The 22,225-nt window shown below is 36.0% G+C and overlaps 1 long non-coding RNA gene across 1 annotated transcript in view; it reads left to right on the top strand.

Moving 5' to 3' along the window:
• The window catches only part of LOC141423366 (uncharacterized), a 28,853-nt gene extending 14,847 nt beyond the window's left edge, over nt 1-14,006 (top strand). The window contains exon 3 of the long non-coding RNA XR_012448170.1: nt 1,005-14,006. This is a non-coding gene — a long non-coding RNA (uncharacterized lncRNA). The remainder of the gene's footprint in view (nt 1-1,004) is intronic.
• Nucleotides 14,007-22,225: the final 8,219 nt, after the last annotated feature.

Genomic DNA, 22,225 nt, shown 5'->3' with positions numbered 1-22,225 from the left:
GCTTACAGTATGAGCTGACATATTCTGAGGCCAGCCAGGCATGGTGCCGAGTACTCACAAAGGGGTCTCATTTCCTTCCCAGATCACTCTCCACCTCTCTTCACCATGCTCTGTGCCCTGGGAAGCCCATTGGACCATGCACTGAGTTTTGCCTTCATTTAGGCTCCTCCAGAAGCAGGCCTTGAGAGTAAGGATTACAGTATTATGTATGGGGGTGGGGAGGCTGATTCCAGGAAGCACCCATAGAGAAGCAAGGAAGTGAGACAGGAAGGAATGAATCCAGTAATGGGTGTGCCATTAAGCAAGTTCTCATTGTGGGCTCCTGTGGCAGGATTCAGCTGGAACCTTGAGGGACATGCAGGATGAGGAAACTGGCTGTTGATTCACTAACTCTCGTCAGTCACTAACTTAGGCCCCTGTTGGTGTATTAACTCTCCAGCACATCTGCAGTGCACTTAGGCCAAGCATGCTGCCCTGTTAGAAGGAAACCCTCAGGCCAAGTGTCTCAAGAGCAAAAGGCCTTCCGTGGTTTCTTGAGTGCCAAGGGGACCTGGGCAGGGTTGCTCCTTACTCTGGGGAGTGGATGGCAACAGCAAGAGTGAGAGGAGCATGAGATCCTGGGATTGATTCTCACCCACCGCTCCTCTTGCCATGTTTTGACTGTGTCCTCTGATGATGCCCACTGTTTGTGTCAGAATGTCCCTCTCCCTACATCTCCTCCTCTGGCTTCCAGTCACTCTTTCCTGACTGCCTCTTTAGCCCTGACATAGTGACAGCTCTGGAATGTCCCAAGTCCTGGCACATATTGCACAATCCCTTCTTGCTTTTCCTAAACCAAACCTGCACCTTTGTAAAAAGTTCCTTTACTGAACAATTCCATTAAAAATGGACCCTTGGTTTCCAGTCTGATATAAACTATACTTTTGTATCTGGTGGTGGTGGCAGAGGTGGGGGTTATGAAGACCTCATAACAGTACAATTCTCACTATTTTTCTTCTTTGCAGATGCAAACACCCCAGTTAAGTTGCTTAAGGCGTGTGATGAGGAGGCAAATGAAATCAAAATTGATACCCAACTTTGCTGTTTAGAAGCTCAAATTCTAAAACTATGTAATCCAGTCTTCTTGTTATTTTTAATATCATGTTACCTGCCGAAGGCTGAGTGAACCCTATGGCCCACCATCCAGCACTCGGCCAGGTCTCGGGCAGGCACTGAGGCCACCTGATGCAGAGGAATGCCAAGCAGTGAGCAGCGTGTGGCCAGGCGGGCTCAGCCAGCCAGGTGACGCTTAGCCAGATGGTCACCCTCCCACTCACAGAGGCCACTATTGAAAAATCTGAAAGAGACAAAATGTCTATGGAATCCTCTGAGAGGGATCAGATGCTGCATAGGGAAAACCTGCCCATACTGGGCATCAGGGACCATGTGGAGCAGGTCCCTTGAGGAATGATGAATAAAGCAAGAAACACGGAGCAGCTTTGTCATGTTATAGAATATGTCTACCGCCTCTTGATTTTTCATTTTTGGTTATTAAAATGAACCCATAGCCAAAGATTAATATTAAAGACAAACACTGAGAAAGAAACTCCTTATATCTACCTTAGAGATTTTCACGAGAAATATCCAAAGGAGAAAAATGAACAAGAGGAATCTACCTAGGAGATGTTGGACCTGTGTGTTTTCATTTTCTTTTCTTTTCTTTTTTTTCCACTGCAACTAGTATTTCTGTTGGCAACTAGTGCATGCTATTGGAGCATATCCCAAAGCCCTAAGTAAGGCAGTGGTCTGGTGGAATGAAGTCTTATCAAATGGGGTTGGACTATGGTTTTGTCTGATGTGACCCCAGGGTGTCCACTAGGATCTTTAAACAGACAGCCGCCTGCAGGAGTGCCCTCTGCCTCCCTTTGTCCAGCTTGGCTCCAGGCTGCAGCAGCAGCTGATCTGCTTATTATGCTCCTGAAAAGAATGTCTAGGTGGCCACAGTGACCATAAGGAACCCAGAAACCATGAGGGCTGAAAGCCACGGAGAACAACACATGGGCTATTGAGTGCTAAGCCCGCCCATAATTAGAGGATTTCTTCAGCCTGTGGTGCTCACAGAAATCTGAACTAAGGCAGAGAGGAGTGACCCGGGTCTGTGGCACCCCATTTACCCCATGTGCTGTCATCAGCATCCTTTTCCTTTTTGGTGGGATTGATATCTTAAAAAGAAAGGCAGAAAGCTATATAAAGAGTAGATTTGGGGCAAAATCTGACAACATTTAAGATTTAATTAAAATTATCTTAACTTTCTCAGTGTTTCCCCCCTACTTCTCCATTCTTAAGATCATGCATACGTTAATGGAAATTTAATTTGCGTGGGTCTGATTTGTTTACCTTGGTCTGTGAGAGTGGTTTCATAGCCACCAAGATCTTCATAACTTTCTTTTGGGCTACATATAGTTCTTAGAAATAAGAACTAATGTTCGGGCCCAAAATGAACAGGTTTGCCTCTTCTGAGATTGTCATGGTTTTAGCTGTGACAGTTGCTCTCTGCCTATCTGTTTTTCCAACAGCATCCTCATCTGAAATATTTCAAGGTTTCCATGGCAATAAGGATGAGCTGTGCCTATCATCTGATATTGGCTAAAATATTAAATTTGCTTTAAAAAAGAAAACTATGAATAACTTTTGAAAGTGTTACAAATTCACTTCTGTTCGAATCTATTTAAATATGTATGTTGCAATTATTAGAAGGATGATAATTTGTGATTCTTTATAACACTTTAGAATTATTTTGGTCAAATTTGTTACCTTGATTCCTCTAACACATTGTGGGCTAAAAGAAGATTTTCTTGGTTTGGCCTTGATTTTCCACAGCCACACAAAAAACTCAGGATCATATCTGAGTCTTTCATACCTTATTTGTGCTTATTTATTAGAACAGATCACAGGCAAGGGAGCAAGGTCTTAATTTAGAGACCCACTTGACTAAGTTCCAGTTCACATCTGGTTCTGCAGGTAAGGAGAAGGTGGGCAGACTCTAATTGCTAGTTGCCTTGGGTAAAACTCCTGCTTCCACCAGATATGGGTAAATAAACACATGTAGGTGAAATTCCACCTGAGTCAGCAGGATCTTCCTGAGGAAAGAATTGTCACAAATTCCTTGGAGGGCTAGGAATAAGAATGGCAGATATATGTTACTGGCTTCCTAAAACACTGGGATATCAACTTAAGTTAATATCTTAAGTACACATTGCAAATATAGCAAACCTTGCTGGGAGAAATTCCAGCTGAGGGTCTATTGTCTAACCAACCATACCTGTGGCCTCAATAGGCTGCATATAAAAGACAGAAATTTTGAAGGATATTGGCCAGATATTGAAAGCATATTGGACAGATATCTTTAGAAGGGTATTCTTTACCTTGGAATGGATTTATAAGGCTACTTACTAACAAATATTGCAGCTATGCTTAAAACCAATTTTGAGTACCAACTTAATGTTTCATTTTGCTTGAGAGCAAGTTGGAGTGTTTGCAGGAGATAGCCCTGAATTAGAAGTAGCAAATAAATAGCCAATTTATATCCTGTCCATAATTCTAAACATAAAGAAGCAGTGAGAAAGATTAATTTACCATGTTTGACTCCTCCAAAAGGTCCTGTTGAATGACAAAAGATTTGCCCACATTTAAATTAGATTTCACACAGTCTGTAAAATGACAAAGTATTAGAGGAGATTAACCTAATTAAATGAAATTGTGAGAATACCTCAAAGAGATCCAAAGTACAGATATCCTCCAAGTGGGATCACAGTGAAAGCTTCCAGAATCTATTTTGCCTTTCCCCAGTTCTTGGGCTTTGATGCCCTCAGCCCCAGCAGTACACTTGTGTATGCAGTGACATCTAGTGACAAAGGAAATAAAGCCAACTCAAGGCTGCACAGAATGACCCCATCATCCTAATTACCACAACTTGCTCACAGTGCTTTCTATTGCAAAACAAGCACACTAGTTTCTACACCAAATATGTTTATAGAAGGTAAAGAAAAAAGTATCAAAGAGGACTTAGGAAACTGCCCTATATTCAGAATCCAAATAGGAAATAAAATAGGGTCTTTTGCTGTCCTATCTGCTTACACTGCACAGACTGGTGTGTATGCTGTGGACCCAAAGTTAGTGTGAAGTGTTCCCAAGGATACTGAGTCTTCCAAGGAAAGACTGCATTATGAGTGATCTTAGAATAACTTGCCCCAAAACACATTTAAAATCTTGGAAAAAATATATATACAAGTTACATAGGCAAGTCAAAGATTTAACTAAATCTTGTATTAACCTTCATCTACCTGAAACTTATTCTATATTAATTAGTGTAGGCCATAATTAAACATTTCCCCCCCTTTTTTTTTTTGCCTGATTTTAGGATTTTAAGTGAAATTATTGAAATGTATTTAAAAAAATCTCTTGTCTTGGTACAGGAATAAGAATGTGAAACCCAGAGATGTCAAATAGCTTCTTGGTGACTGGTTAGTGCTAGTTGTGCTACAATCTGTCTTTACTACCCATACTCACCCTGCATTTACAGAAACTGTGAGGATACATCACACTCACCTGGAGACCATTCAGGTTCCTAGGACCTGTACTGGGGCCCTAGAGTTTGAATTTTCAACACCTATGTGGTTTTTGTGTAATTGTGACACAGTCTATACTTACCGTGTATGTCCCAAAGGAAAACTACCACTGGCAACATGAAAAGGGTTCAAACTTTGTAAAGGTATCTACAGTGCCATACCAGTTGCCTGGGACTCAGTATATAAATGTGTGGGAGCATGAACTAGGTTATCTACATATTGCTACAGCATTAAAAAACTTGTACAAGTGTCAGAATATTTTCAAAATGAATTGCAAAAGAACTGGCTTCTTTTCATTCTTTCTTATTTTTTGTTGTAATTGTCACTTTTATCTTTAGAAATCTCTTTCCTTGCCCCCATAGAGAAATGAAATCTGTGAGCAAAACAAAATTATTTTAAGGAAATTAAATTTAAAGTTTACTCTTACTTTTATTTATTTTTTGATAGCAAATTTTTTAGTTTAGATATACTTTTTTATTAGCATATATAGTTGTACAGAGGGGCTACATTGTGACATTTATATATGTGCTTACAGTATATCTTAACCAGACTCATTTCCCTTTACCATTCTCCCTCATCCTCTCTCCCCTCTTCTTAGAACATTTTCAACATGTTTCATTGCTCTATTTTTATATACACAGTTTTGAACTTGCATTTTGCCACTTGGAGCACACCTCTGGTCATTTTTAATTCTTTTGCTGACAAATTCTCATGGTTTTTTCTTGGGCTGGCCTCAGATCATGATTTTCCTTATTTCTACCTCCCAAATTGCTGAGATTACAGATATGAGCTACTGCACCTGGCCAAAAGTTTAAATATGGAATATTGAAGCCTGCTGAAGTTGTTTTAAGAAGAGGACTGGGGTATGAGGGAGAATAATGAACTAAGCCTGGGTATAATACATGTATATATGGAAATATCATAATGAAAACACCCTGTATAACTATCATATACTTATAAAAATGTTTTCAAAAGTTATGCTTAAAATACTACCCATACAGCTTGATCAGGGTCTGACAAAGGCGTTCTGGGTTTTCTGAGTTGTTGATTGAAAATTAAGTGCTTGTAAATAGAATAATCACTGGTATATCAAGGGAACCTATATTTAAAGTATTGCCATAGTAAGTCTTGTATTCAAACTTTTATAAAAAGAATAATCAACCAATAATTGATTTTCTGATAAATTAGATTTTTAATATATATGTATATCAGGCTTTATGCATAACTATATAGTTTATATGTTGGTTTTATGTAAAGATGACACATCATGAGGATATTTATGACTAAACAGTGCTTTTGTTTCATTTAGATATTCACTTGCTTTCTGTCTTAGAATTTAGATCCCAGTGCTGGCAACTTTTGGTCAGATTTAGGTTGTTTTCTAAGATTTTTTTTTTTCTCATTTGTGTTGGTTTTCAATGTCTTTCCTTTGAAGTTTTGAATGTACTGTGACTTTGCCGTAACCTTTTCACATATAACTCCACTATCTGAGAAACCTAGGAAAAACCCATTAAAATAGGATTTCTACTAGATAGAGAGTTGGTCTATGGTTCAGAGAGCCTCAGGGATCTGAGAAATGCTTCAGGAACTAAAGAGAGTGGTAGCGGTGTGGGTCAAGGTGGGGGTGGCCCCAGAGTCCCCTCAAGCAGAGTTTTGGGGTGTTATTTATAATTTTGGTTTCCTGAAGAAGAAAAGTATCTTCTGCATCAAACAGGTTTCTTCTTCATTAGATACATTTGCAAAATTCTAATTTAGAGATTTCCTTGGAAAATTATCCTCTTCCCAATACCCCCGCTACTTTTCCCTTCTCTAGTTCTTTGGTTTAGTTTGTTTCTAGGACCAATGGTTATGACTTTCACAGATTCATGCAATATGAATTCCAAAGACTATGTACAGATTGGAACAAGGGAACCCAGAAATATCCTGTCCTTCACTGAAATGCTTATACCCACTCACATGTTCTCCTGTGGGCTGCTTTTTCTTTCTTTCTCTTTCTTTCTTTTTTCCATCCTTTTCTCTTTCTCTCTTTCTTTCTCTCTCCTTTTTTTCTTTTAGAAGACAAGTGCTTAGATGATAGCAGGCCACTCACTCCTTATATTTATGCCTGTAACAGGGAAGAGCTTTGAAAAACTTAGTAAATCATCCAGTTTTCCGCCTCAAAAATTCCTATTGGTTACTCCTTCAGAAATTCAAACCCTACCTTATTTGAGTACTCTCTAGTTCTTGGTCAGCATTTTTCACTCTATACTGACATCCTCCTTGCCCTTCATTAGACTATTCACAATCAGCCATCAATTTTCAAATCTCTGCACTTGGCTCCATCTTGTCTTTGTACCAATGTTCCCTCTTCCATCCTTCAAATATCTTTGTCAAACCCATAGTTTTGCCACAAAACCTTTTCAAGTGGCACCTCCTCCAAGAAGCATCTACTCCAGCAGCAATCCGTCCTCTTCAAATGTACTCTTCTCTCACCAGATAACTAGTTCTCCTCTATCTCTCTGGTCACTTCTCTATCTCCTTCACCGTTTCCTCCATCTCTGATGTTGGACGGAGGCCCCCAGAGCTCTGTCCTTATCACTACTTTCTCTCCGTTATTCATCGTATTAATGCTGACATTTTCATTCTTGGCTCAGAGTTCTCTGTCAAGCCCCACATACTCTAACTGTCTGCTGGCCAACTCTGCTTAGAAGTTTAACAGACTTCTCAATTTTCACATTTCAAAAAACATACTCCTGACTGTCCCCACTGAAAACCTGTCCCTTCCTTAATTCTCCCTCTCAGTTGGGGATGACTATATCTTTCCAATTATTTAGGCCCAAATCCTTGAACAATAAATACATGAATGCTCTCTTTCTCTTATATCTCATCATATCCCATCTGTAATAAAACCACAGTGCCTCTTATTTCAGAATATCTAGTATCATGTAGTTTCTCATGACCTCTTCTGGCACATCTCTAATCACCCCCATCTTCCTTCCTGGATCACTGTAACAGTGTTCTAAATGGTCTCTCTATTTTTTCTCTGCTCCCCATGAAGTCTGTCCTAAGGCCAGAAGGCAGAGTGGTCCATTTAACACATATGTCCAATCATATAGCTGTGCTTAAAAGTCTGTAGTAATTCTTCATTTCACATGGAATGAAAGTTAAAGTGTTTAGGCTTCCAGGCCTCTTGTGGCATGGTTGTGTCTGCGAATCCTCTCTCCCCTACTTTCTGTTCCAGCCAACCTGACCTCCTTGCTCTTTTGAAAATAGGCCAGGCAAAGGCCCTTTGCACTACCTCTTCTCTCTGCCTATACTTTTCCCAGTTGGATAACTTTGAGGATTTGCTCAAGTATCATCTTCTCTTTGAGGCTTGCTCAGTTATCCTACTTAGCAATACAAGTTGTCACCACCCACAAAAGAGTCTTCTTGATTCTTCTTACTCTGTTGTTGTTTGTTTTCATATCACACTTTCACTGTCTGATATGCTATTATTTATTTCTTTATTTCGTTATCTGTCTCTATTTCATCTATTTATTTATTGTCTGGAATCTGAGTTATGGTGGTTGAAATAATTGCAGATGCTGGAATGGTTTCCCTGGAAGCATACTTGTGTCTCATTTTTGGCTGCCACCCAGATTCCTCTTTTCTTACCCACATGGTGTCTTCTGGAGCTCTAATGTTGAGACAGCTGCTTTGCTTACATCTCTGACACCTTAACTGGGATAACTGAAGTAGAGGGGCTGCAGGATATCTCCTCCTGCTACTTCCCCATGGGGCTGATTTGAGTTTCCTCACAGTATGACAGTTTCAGGATGGTGGTCTTACTTGGCAGCTCAAGGTCCTCCATAACTAAGAGTTTCAATTGCTCCCAGCAGAGGCTACAAAGCTTCTTCTGTGCTCATTCTAAAGCCTACAGTATCACTTGCACCACACTGAAATGGTGAGACATTAATTAAGTAGCAGAATGTGTTCAAGATGTATTTCTGTAGTGGTATATATCAATGCCTCATTTTTATAGATGAGTAGTATTTTATTCTATGAATATACTATAATTTGTTACCTTATCATTTGATGGTAGACATTCACATCATTTCCAGTTTTTGGTTATAAGTAGATTGTTCATTGTTTGGAACTGGGGGCAGAAGGGAAGAGGGTGTAACTGCTAAAAGGGTAGGGGATTCCCTTTTGAGGGTGTTAGATCAAAATTAATTTGGCTTTAACTACCCTCCATGCTTATATAATAAATTTGACCTGAAGTGGTCTCTCTAGTGAACTGTAACTTAGCTCAATATGAAAGCATGTTGTAGCCTAATTAACAGTATATCCTTATAAGAAGCAATTGAGTCCCAGACAATCCCATAGCAGCTGAATCTCCAGTCAAGCAGAGACTGAAAACTGCCAAAACCTGATCATATAAGGCAAATGCAGTCTGCAGCCAATCAAGTTGCTTCTGTGTGTCACTTCCCTTTCTCTGGCTAGAACTATAACCTGCGCATGTGGTGGGGTGGGGCATCCACTTTGGTCTGGAACACTTCCCAGTTCTAGAAGAGTTATCTTAATCTAGTAAACTTTGTTAAATTGAACTGTTCTTAGGTTTCTTTTAATGAGAGTGAAGAATTATTTTGGAGCTAAATAGGGTGACGGTTGTTCAACTTTTTGAATGTACTAAATATCACTAACTTGTTCAGTTTTAAATGATCAACTTAATGTTATGTGAATGTCACCATAATAAATAGAAAAAAGTCAGTAAAGACAGCAAAGAAGGAGAGCAAAGAAGGAAAGAAGACTACACAGATGAAAGCTGGGAGATGGGATTCTTTTGGAAGTTAATTTTGGAGAAAAGTTACCATACTCACTCTTGGCTATAAGTCCATTGAGGGTGGGGAGCTCTGCCTGTTTGAGGAATAGAAACATTCTTCGTCTCTTAGTTCATCATGTCAGGGTAATTCTCCCCTACTAGACTGTCTTAAAACATTTCAAAACATAAGAACACAAAGTATCTTCAAATTATTGCCTATAGATTGATAATAGTATTTTGCTGTTATTAGCTAGGAACTTTGGTATTAATTTCTAGTCAATGTCTTTGGCCAGTCCTACTTCAAAGATATTTCAAATTGGTTTTATGAAACTCAAAATTTGTTTTTCTTTAAGTTCACTTTTGGAAAATGTGCTCAAGATTCAGTTGTATTTCAATAAAGAGATTTTTTTTTTTTTTTTTTACAATCAGATAATCTTCACTCACAAAGCTATGAGATCTTTACCTTTACTGATTTCTGAGAGCAGCACTGTAAGGATGTCACTGTTATTTATTTTATTGATTTGGAAACTAAGGCATAGAGAAGTTAGATAGATTATCAAAACTGAACAATATGTAGCCTAAGTGTTATAATTCAAACAGACAGGATGACTCCATAATCCATGCTCCGAAGTGGTCTTTTCTCTTCACTTTTAATGTATAACTTAAACTCTCTAACTCCAAGATTCTTCATCAGAAAAATGGGGGTAATCATGCCTTCTTCCCAGTGTTACTTTAAGTTTTAATTAAGAATATGCATTAGAAAATGCTTTGCAATCATTAAAACAGTATGTAATTTTTGCTTTAATGCATTACTTGATCTCTTTCAGTCATTCAAGTTTATTAACCAAATACTTTCAATACACTACAATCAGATTGAGTTATTGCTCTGAAAACTCATGCTGTCTATTCAAGAAACGGATAGTAAAACAACTAATTATACTAAGAAATGACAAATTTTCTATAGTAAGAAAATGAGGCTTTGGTCTAGTCCATCACTGAACCTGGAAATGAGTTTCTGAGTGCCTCCTGTTTGTTGGTAATGCAGCACAGGAGCCTCTGTGCTAACAACTGCAGTTAAAATTGATGTAACCAGTGGCAAAAAGAGCATGTTATTAAGTGCAAACGTTTTTTCTCAAAATCACTCAAGTTGAGGTACCAGGTCTAATTGACCATAAACACAATTAATCCTGAATTTGGTGGAGAGCCACATAAAGCCAATAATAAACACCAAGTCCTTGAGTAGTCAGAGACTTACTACCCTGCCTAATTGGCAACCTTAGTATCGTGGTTGAGTTTTTTCAAAAACTAGGATATTTTTAATGGCTTTCATGTTTGGGATAATGAGTAGGAGCTATATCTTACAAAAATTGAAAGCATCATATTTTTACACGTCTTCAATTCAACGAATGTTAATAAACCTCAAATTATCTGAGTACTTTCGAGTTTTCATAGACAAAGGAAAGATAGAAAGCTGCTGCCCAAGTTGTGTTACACCTAACATGTCATTGATTGAAACACCTAAAATGGCAAACATAAATTTTCTTCCTTCAGAATACAGGTAAATGATACAGAGTGAGTCACAAAGGATTCACTTAAGCTGTAGAAGGATGACTGATCTGTCTGGAAAGAAATTAAAGCCTTCACTTGAATATTTGACATTGCTCTGTTAAAAGGTAGGGTGAAGATAAGGTTGTCCATCAGGTAGGTTTTTATTATGCAACATGCATATAATTCCTTGGAGTCAATTTGTATTTGAGTTTTGTATAGAAAAAATGCTCTAAGAAAGAATGTGTATTGGAGACAGTATTATAAAGTTGTGTGGTTACAAGAGAAAATGAGAATGAGGTTTGGGAGAGAGAAGTTTATTATGCTCAGAGATCCTAGACAGAGAGTCACTGTGTGCCATGCAGGGCCACAGGAGAAAGCAGGGTTGCAGTTATGAGGCAGATGAGAAGGCAGGAGTCAGGGGATGTCTATGCCACAGTCTTTGTGGGGGTTTCCATGAGAGGGGCAGGGTAAAGCAAGGTAAATAGCTTAGGATTGGCTGGCTTGCATAATGTCAAAGAGTTTCTGGGCAGTGAGGTGATCTCTAATCTGGTATCTTCCCCTGGTATGACTCAGGGCAGGGGAAATACTGACTTGTCACATGAAAGTCAGAGAAGGAAGTGGCTAAGACTATGAACTCAGGATTGGTTTGTTTATATGTAGGAGACTTGCTCATGGCCTAGCCCTTTGCTGTGCCAAAAGCTACAAGTACTAGAGCACCAAGAATGCAGAATACAAGAAAATATAGCTAATAAAATTGGCCTGTGTTGAATGAATGCAAAACAGACAAATGCAAAATCTAGGAAGCACAGAACACCAAGGTTTGTACTTTTGATTGCCACTTGAAAAAACAAAGAACAAAACAACTTGATGTTTCACTTTTTCTTTGTTTTGGACTATCTTTTTAGTAACTTTTAGAAAGAAACAAAGGAGGCTCTGGTGGAGTGCTCAAGTCATAGAGCATAGTGGGCATGAGGTCCTGAGTTCAAACCCTAGGACCACCAAAACAAACAAACAAGCAAACAAACATTGGGATGGCAGATTGGCTCAAGCAGTAGAGAGCCCGGCTAGCAAGTGAGAGACCCTGAGTTCAAGCCCTAATACCACAAAAAAAGAAAAGAAAAAAATTTGGGGGAGTGAAGAGGAGGGGGAAAATTGAAGTATGATATATATGATACATTGTAAGAACCTTTGTAATGCTACAATGTACTCACACCTGACACAACAATAAAAAAAGAAAGAAAGAACCAAAGGGAGAATTCAGGGATTTCCTTTGAACCTATCAAAATCAGGGGCATATACTAGACTTGGCAGAACCAAGAAGGTTCACTAAAATGAAAAAAAAAAAAAATTAAAAGATGACACGCAAGTTCCCAAACATGAATTATTAAGGTAGAATTTTGAGACTTAAGGGAAATACTTTTTAAACCTAAAAATATAAACAAAACAATGTATTTAAGATAAATTGTCATTGTAGTGCAAAAAATATTCTTGAATATTTAAATAAGAAAAAACAAATACACCTGAACTGACGAAGATGGGTAATTAAAATAATTGTAATTATTTTATAAATTATATTGTATGTTTAAAATTATTTAGCTATGTGATGAATGTTTTATTAGTAGTTTCACTTTGAAAAGCAAAGGAATCTGTGAATTGACTGAAATTAGGAAATTGCTCAGGTCAGCACAATTCACAAGTAAGTCTCCCACAGACAAAATGATCATCCACATAGGACGACAGTTCAAATCATTATGGGTTTTAGTCTTTACTTTTGTGTTGTTTACATGGTATATGATGTTTACTGATAATTCTTTGATTTATTAAATCCCTTTTTTTTTTAAAAAAAAGCTAATTCTTGCTTTAAAGTAATGTGGCTTACTGATACCTTTCCTATGCATTGTTTAAACAAATTTTACATCCGTCTAAACCGTTCTATTTAATGGTATGCATTCTGGAGTTCCAAAAAAGATTATTTTATGAAATTGCTAGAATGTTTCCTTTCCCACTGTTTAATGCCTAAGAAGAAAAATATGTTTACTACAAAATCCAATGTGTTTGTAATTTTATTTGATGTGTTTAACCTGAATAAACTTGGTGCCCTATCAACCATCAAACTATTCTCTCATAATAAAGAAAAAATTATTTTGGGGACTATGAAAAATGATGGCAAAGTTAGGTGTGGTGATGCATACCTGTAATCTCAGAACTTGGGAAGCTGAGGCAGAAGGATCAATGTCAGTGTGTCCTACACCAAGAGATCCTATCAGAAAAAGGATAATGATAACCTTGTGAAAAGCATTTTAAAGTTTGTGTGGTACATAGCTACTGACCTGAGCTTTTGGGAATAGATGCTATTAGAAATCACATTGCTATGGCCAATTGGGTTGTTTTCTTCAAAGACTTCAAAATTCTATGTGAAATGATTGGTTTAAAAAAATTCTGTATGTTGTTAAAACTCAATAGGGAAACCAGCCAAATTTTTACCCCCAGGATTTTCATGAAAATGTATGAAGTAAGGCAGAAGATGGATAACACTGACCCTTAATCCCTGCCCCATTATTTAAGTTAAAGCAGGCAAAATGAACAGGAGAGGAGATATAAGGCATCTGTAAAGGGTATACAGAATGGTCAGTGGTGGTAGCAGAACAAGTTATCTCTTCCTCAGTCTCCTCAGGAAACTGGGAAAGCTCAAACTAGTTCACAGGTATGCTGTTTATATTCCCTTCAGTAAAGTGTCTCTTATTTTCACTGTGACTTTAATCATGCACTATAAGGGAACCTAGACACACATTGGAGAATACTGTGTTTAGCAGAATGTGTATATTTACACAGAGAAGCATTCATGCTGCAATCTTTCTTATCACTATACCTGCAGGGATTTTTATATTTGTAGATTTTCCTAATGGATAATTAAAACTAAAGTAATAGAACCAATGAAGGAGGCAACAAAAGCATAAGTAGACAAATAAGATTGTGTGTAACCAAAAACCTTCTGAACAGAAAAAGGAATAAGCAACAGACTTTAGATACAACCTATAGATTGAAAGAAATATTTGCAAACCACACATGTGGCAAGGGATCAATATTAATATATAATATTATATGTAATATTTATATATATATATATATATATATATATATATATAAAGAGAAAACTCAACTAAAACCAGGAAAATAAATAAGCATGTGAAAAAATATTCAAAGCACTTTAATAGACCTTTTGTTTCTCAAAATAAGACATACAAATGGCCAACAGGTGTATGGAAAAATGCTGAACATTTCTTATCTGGAAAATACAAATTAAAAGCACAAACAGATATCACTTTAGAATGGCTACTATAAGACAAAGATTGTTGTTGCTGAAGATATGGAGGAAAAGAGAATCCTTGCATACTGTTGGAGGGAATGTAAGTTAGTACAACCATTATGAAGCAGTATGGGCAGTCCTTAAAAAATTAAAAATAGATTTACTATATAATCCAGTAATCCTATTCTGGCATATAGCCAAAGAAAATGAAAGCAGTATTGTATAAACACATTTGCATTTCCATTTTCATTGCAACTTTATTCACAATTGCCAAGATATGGGATCAACCTAAGTGTCCGTCCACAAATGGATAACTTCATGCAATGACTAAATATTATTTGGACACATAAAGAAGGAATGCTGTCATTTGCAACTTTATGGATGAATTTGGAGGATATTATATTAAGTGAAATAAACCAGGCACAGAAAAACAAATACTTCTTGATCTCATTGCTTTATTTGTGGAATATAAAAATATTGAAAAGTAGAATAGATGTTGCCAAAACTGGGGGTGGAGTAGGGTCATATGGTGGTCAAAGGGTACACAGCTTCAATTAGATAGGATTGAGTGAGTTCTGAAGATCTATTGCACAGCTGTGATTACAGTTAATAATAATGTGCTTAATGATGTACTATATACTTGAAAATTGCTAAAATAGCAAATCTTAAATGTTCTCAACACACACAATTATGTGAGGTAAAGGATGTGTTAAGTATTGATTGTAGGAATCATTTTGCAGAGTGTATATATGTATATATATGTATGTATATCAAAATATCACATTGCACACCCTAAGTATATGTAATTTTGTCAATTATAGCTCAATAAAGGTGGAAAAATTTAAAAAAAAAGAAGGAAGCAATGAAGTACTCCATTCAATACTTTAGTGTTGTTGTACATAAAGATAAGGCTGAAATATTACACAGATGATAGGATGGAATATCTGTAAATACATTCTGCCATACAAATAGAAAATAAGAAAAAAGGGGAAATTGCATAGAAATTTATGTTATGTATCAATCTACATAAAATATTATCTTATTCTAATTAAATTATATCTAGCAGCACTTTAAATTATTTTTTAATCAATTTCCCTAAAACAATTAAAATCTGACTTCCTTGAATATTCTTTCTGTATTAATTTGATGCTCATGACACTTATTTGCATCATCAATGTCCAATGCAATTATAGCTACACAGTAATAGAATTAGTTGCATCAATACAAACATCAATATGAGGTTTTTCCCCTTCGTACCTGTGCCATAAAAGTCTTTCCCAGTGATTTTTCAATATATTGAAACATTCATCAAAGACTTTGGGAGATTCTTGAAATCCAACATCAGCTAGTTGGAAAAAATGCCTTGACTTTTTAGGTTAAGTGTAAAATTTTTTATTAAGAAAGAAAGAAATAAAATGAGATTATAGAGATGGTAAACAATTTTAAATCCAAGAGTTATCTGTTTTAGAGTAAGTGTCCAGAACATTTTGTATGAGTAAATTTTTGAAACAAAGTTGATACATTAAACTTATGAACAGTGAATCACAATCAATATAAGTTTGATAAATAAATTTGCTCAATTCATAACATTTTATCTATTTGTTTTGATGATTGTGTGTCAATATATAGAGAAATGATAATTGATCAATGATTAACACATTGGATACTGCACTTGTATACATGCATAATCATGATAGATGATGCTAAAAGGTAGAGTTGAAATAATGCTGTAGATTTTAATATAATAAAATTAATATTAAAATTCTGATAATAGTAACAAAAGCAACCTTAAAATAGTCCCACACTTCTGTTGTAGTAAGCAACAAAGTCATAAATTCCAAAAACGTTGTATACAGAAATAGCATCTCTATAATGGAAGTAAAGTTTCCAATAAAACTTGTTTTGAAGGACAGTTCTTGTGAACCTGTATTAACTCTGCTTTTTGTTCATTATAAAAATAGTCATATCACATTATAATTACTTCCCATAAGCTCTTTCATATGATTACATTTGCAATCATGTCAATTTATACTTGTCTCTTCTATTTACATGCCAAGAACTGCTCTTGGAGCATCTTTTAAAAATTGTTAAATAAATTTTGTAGGAAGGCATTGATTCAAACTAGGCTCCTCTACTGGGTCCAACACAGCAAACCAATATGGAGTCATTGATGATGAATTAAACTAATCCAGCAATATACCCATATAACAAATGGCTTATTTTTGGCTAATAATAGCAGTTGAGCTTTGGTCAATCATAGAAGGCCAACTGATTGAAAGAAAGCAATCAAATTACCTCTACACCTCACTTGTATTTGTATTCCACACTTCCATTTTCTATCCGTAAATACTGCCTGACCATGTGGAGCCCCAGACTTCTTCGAACCTGTTTTGGTTCTGAGGGATACATGCTCTAGAATCATGAATAAAAACCAATTAGAATCTTGAAATTTACCACATATATGTCAATAACAGTTTTTCCCACCCTGATCCAAAATAGATTGTTTTCTCTTGTGCATGAAGATATGTGCACTCTCCTAAGTACACATTCCTATCAGAGTTTAAATCCTTCCTCTCCCCTTATAGCCTTAACCTATTGTACAAGGACGAGTTGCAGTTTTATTTTGCTGTTGAATTGCTCATAGTTTGCCTTATTCAGTAGAGCTGGAGAAGCATGGAAAGTCTCATGCTGTGTTTCTTTCTGGGAGACCCCGAACTCATCAGCTTTTGACTCAGATTAACACTTCTCTGGAGTGACAGAATGTCATCTTTCTTCAACTGTCACATACTTTGTACTTGATAAGGATTTGTTCCCAACTCTAACACATAGTCAAACTAAGGGGTTCTGATGAGGGGAGAGATCACATGCTCTCCTTGATGGGTGGGAGTGCTGAGGAGCTGAACAGCTGGTGGGAACAGCTTTCATATCAGTCTCCTGGGATGGTCATGTCAGGAACCATTCTAATCAACACAGTCTTCGATTTTATCAATGTTCTTGATTTCCTTTGAGGTTTTAAGAAAATATTTATTTTGAAATGTTTCAGATCTTTATAAAATGGATAATATAATGAAGTTTTATATATTCACTATCCACTAAAATTTTCATGCATTTGCGCATTTTATTATAATAAAATATTTTAAAATCAATTTTCATTTATCTTGGCATTCCTCTCCTTCATATTTATCATGTATCTCTAAAAGTGATGGACTTTAAAAAAACATTACCAATGCACACCTAACAAAATTATCAGTTATTCCTCAATGTTATTAAATACCTCCTATATAATCACTTTTCCACGTTCTTAAAAATGTTATTTTGTAGTCTGTGTTATGCTATTGGAATTTGGTTGTGTAGTCTCTCTTAATCTACAGCACTATTTTATTTTTATTTTTAAATATCAGATACTAGAATTTGACTTGTAGATACTGGCCTATTGCTTTGTAGGTTTAAACACATTATAGAATTGCTTATTTGGTTCCTATTGAGTTATCTAACTTGTTTCTCTATTTCTTGTATTTTTCTAGGAATATTTTGCCATATATATATTATATATATAATATTATATTATATATATATATAAGCTCTACAAGTTTCATTAGTTTTAAATTTAAATTGTTTTCCCAACAAATTCTTCTTTGATGAAGCTGTGTGTTCAATCAATATGTAGTAAGTAATCACACGTTGTTGTCACATATTTAGTGATGTTATAGGAGTGAACACATTCCCACTTGTCATTTCTTCCAGGCCTTTTTAATAGAAAATGCTTTTTTAGTTTGAAGACACTAGATATTTTTCATGAAATAAACTGTATTTTTCCCAAATGTGCTATTTTCATTTTCCCTTTCATAGGTGATCTTTTTATTTTAATATAGATGGTAGCTAACATATACTAAGATATACATACTTCAGATTTTTTATTTTGATTTTTCCACAACTAGGTATGCATGATAGGATACTTTCTTATGATGATAGGCAGCAGTAGCAAGCCACAGCTCCTGGTTAGCCATGAGCAACTGTGTTGTTCAGTTCTGTTGTTGAGTTGCTTAGGTGTATTAATGCACTTTCACCTTGTGATATGTTCAATTTATGATGGGTTTGTTTATCAAGACCTAATCCTGTCATAAGTCAAGAAGCATCTTTAGTCAGTATTTTATGCTGCATAAAGTGATCAACTTATTGTCTATGTGCCACCTACTCCTTTATAGCAATTTTTAGTTAAATGCACTGTGCTTTTCAGAAAATCACTGAGATTCAGTTAGATCCTCATTAAAACTGAAAGCTGCTACATAATCTTAGTGCTGATTCTACTCAATATCATTACAATTCTGTAAAATAGCAGGGTTGCAATGAATTAATCTTGAGTCAGGAATTCCATTTTATTTCACTTAGATGAGAGAAGGAAAATGTGCTCTTTGCATTCACCAGGAAAGATATTGTTATGTAATTAGAAACAGAAAGGAATGGGATGAATGTTGTTTATCACCAATGGAATAGCACACTCACTGCTTACAGTATGTAAGGACAGCACTTGTTACTGCTGGAGTTGTTTGAGAGCTGAGAAACCAAGGTTTTAGATGTCTATGAGTGTATGAAAATTCTAATGACCATCAAAAGATTTGGGCAGAAGTGACCAATTGTGATGATTTCATGATGGATGACTCAGAGAGTGCAAGATGCAATTGCTGAAATAGAATTGCACCAATAAATGACCCTGTCATTTTCCCTTTTTGTTGACTTATTAACTGTGTGACCGTTAAAAAATACTCCAAAAAATAAGTTCCTTGAATCACCAGGATCAGCATCACCAGAGATTATTAGAAATAATAGTTTTTGGTCATTTCAAACTAATAGAACTACTGATTCAGAATGTCTGTGTTTTAGCAAGCCCTCCAGATGATTCTGCTATACATTAAAGTTTGAAAAGCACAACTTTGAACAACATAGAACACAGGGACTTAAATTCTGAAAATAATTAAGGGTGATTCATGAGGGGCACACAAGTAATTCTGGCAAATTAGATTATTCCCTGGGAACTATGGGAAGACCATAGTTATCCATCTGAACTCCTTTGCTTGGTGGATTACACACTTGAGGAACAGAATCCCACTAAGATGATGATCAATTGCTCTGTTTCACACCACACTTTCCAAGTATAACACCCAAAATCCCATGTCCTTGGAAATCTCTAAATTCCAGGTAAAGTCAGTCAACAGATCTCTCAACAAATGCATAAATGGGGCAAGGGCTCTTGAAGTGTCTTGCTGCCTCCCTGATATTACACAATTGGCTTTGTAAAATGTCACTAGTTTCCCAGGGAAAAGGTTTATATGGAAAATGTGGTACCTAGAAATTAAGTTAATCTTAAAAAAACTTTAGTATCATTTCGCTAATTTTTTCATTTTGTAATGGTTAAGAGTATGACTCTGGAGCAAGGCTTAAGTGTTAGAATTTTGTTTCTATTATTTTCCAGCTATGTGGTCTTTGACAGAGAAACTAACATCATAATGTCTTGATTTCCTCATCTGTCACATAAGAATACTAAAGCACCAATTCAAAGTGTTATTTGGACATTGGAAACATTTCAGCATTTAGAACAATGAAAGTAGACAATAAAAGTTCAATAAATTGTACACATTATTAATAGTAACCAGGAAACTACTAGTGTAAATTCATTTAATTTGGGAATGACTTTAGCATAGGAACATCTTGAACACCTCATTCAATGCAAGAATCACAGCTGTAATGCTAGGTGCTTGAGAGGCTGAGACCAGGAGGATCATGGTTTGAGGCCAACCAGAGGAAATAATTTATGAAACCCCCATCTCCAAAAATAACCAGAGCAAAATGGACTGGAGGGATGGCTCCAGTGGTAGAGTGCCTGCTTTGTAAGTGTGAAGCCCTGAGTTCAGACCCAGACCCACCAAAAAAAAAAAGACACTTCAATTAAGAGAATAAATATGTTCAAAGCACACTTCAACTGTTGATAGTGTTCTGAAGGATTCTGAAGCTGTGAGTGATAGCAGCAGGAAAGAGTACTTGATTTATTACTGTACTCATTCATTAAGAGTATTGATTTGTTTTGTCTCTGGAAAATTGGGGGCAAAATGAATGTTATATAATTGCCAATACTATGATCAAGTGTCAAGAGCAAGAGCAACTTGGCAGTATTTCTAGACACACAGACTGTATATCTTTAGCTTTACATTGTAAAGTTGCAGAGGATCACATAGTGCACATTAGTTTTGCAACCATATGATGGCATTTGACTAAGAAAATTGTCTTTGCACTTACTATATTCTTGAAATTAGGTAAAACTGAATCTTGAGTTCAGGTATGTTATAATCAATTTTTTTGTACTTTTTTACTTCCTGAGTTCGAATAAGACATACAGAGATGTATAGTATTAGTGTTGGAGTTATATAAAATACATGCTTATAAACACATGCATACGAATACGTCCACACAGAAAGTATTAACATAATGAAGAAGACTGAGATTTTTATTTGTTGAAAGCTATCGATTTACATTAAAGGTTTATCTACTGATACTTAACAGTTATTTATCATCCATACAGTAGTAGACAAAGTAGACGTGGTTCATGCAAATAAGGTTCTAATGTGGAAGACTGACAATAAAATGTCATATTTGTAACTGTATAGTTACAACGGAGATGATTATTATGGAAGAAAATTCTTTGTGAATCTCTTGCGTTTCTGAACTTCTTTTGAACAAAATTACTGACTGACTGTCATGTTTCTTGGACTATTTTTTAAGAACCATTCTTTTCAAGGTGTTTTGTATATTAAATGAGCACCTTTGGAAGAGAGAGTTAGGGTCTCCCTTCAGAGCGAAGTGAGGCATGCTGCCAGCGTAATGAAGTCTCAGCTTCCCCAGACTCAGAGTTCCTTATTTATCATGCAGTCCACTGAGAATGTGGATGTCATCTGCTTTCTGCCTCTCGCTGTGGGAGCTGAGAGTCAAAGAAATTGTGCAAAAATACTAATACTCATACCCACCATTATTTTTGTGAGTTTTAAAAAAAACTGCTGTTACATTTCTGGGCCAAGAGTCTACAATCTTCTATCAGCATCCATGAAACTATGGCAGGGTGAAATCTGACTTTTACCTTGGATTTAAGGAATGAACAAATGTCTTGATCTCTGCCTCTGTGCATGTTTCTCTCTCCCCACCCTCTCTCTCTCAATAAATGCAACGTAGCACAATTCTTGGACAAAAGTTCCTCATAAGAGCTTGTAAACCTGAATATTTCACTCATGATTTGAAATGTATCTTTCTTAGTGTGGCCCACTTGCAAATATCATTTAACTGAAAAAACTTCCATTCTTGCTTATCCAAAATAGAAGATCAAAAGATAAATAAATTTATGTTGAGCCTCAAGGTGTTTCAGGCCTATAGAGGAGAATTTGACCAAGAGAATTCTGAAATACCAGCAGTTAACAGAGCGCATTTGACAATAGTGTTGGGAGCAATCATCCTCTGCCATTGCTGTTCCTGATTTTGTAAGAAGGCCTCTGGTATCTCACTGTTATATACTAAACTGGCTCTATAATTTAGATTTATATTTTTAATCAAGTTCAAGAACCATTCTAATTCATAGACTACTTATTTAAAATGGATATTAAAACTTACTAAATTTCTTTTTAGGAGCTCTCTTAATATTATAAATTATACTAATATATTTTTAATAATGAAACTTCTTTGCATTCCTATTTGTTCATGTGAACTGTTGTTATATCCTTCAAGATTAAATTTTTAATATGTTTTTACCATTGTAGTATTTGTTCCTGTATACTTTTATAGACTCCCATTATGCAAAATGGAAAGTTTGTATATTTATGCTTCCGATTTGACTTCCTAATTTTGGTTTGTTAACTTATTTTTTATTCTCCAAGTTGTTTCATTAGCAATTGTATAACTATGAAAATTCCATAAGAGAAATAAATATAGTGACATGGGACCCAG

This window comes from Castor canadensis, chromosome 5 (genome assembly GCF_047511655.1).
Source record: "Castor canadensis chromosome 5, mCasCan1.hap1v2, whole genome shotgun sequence".
In the NCBI taxonomy this organism is placed as follows: Eukaryota; Metazoa; Chordata; class Mammalia; order Rodentia; family Castoridae; genus Castor; species Castor canadensis.
This window is presented reverse-complemented; position numbering and strand designations above follow the sequence as displayed.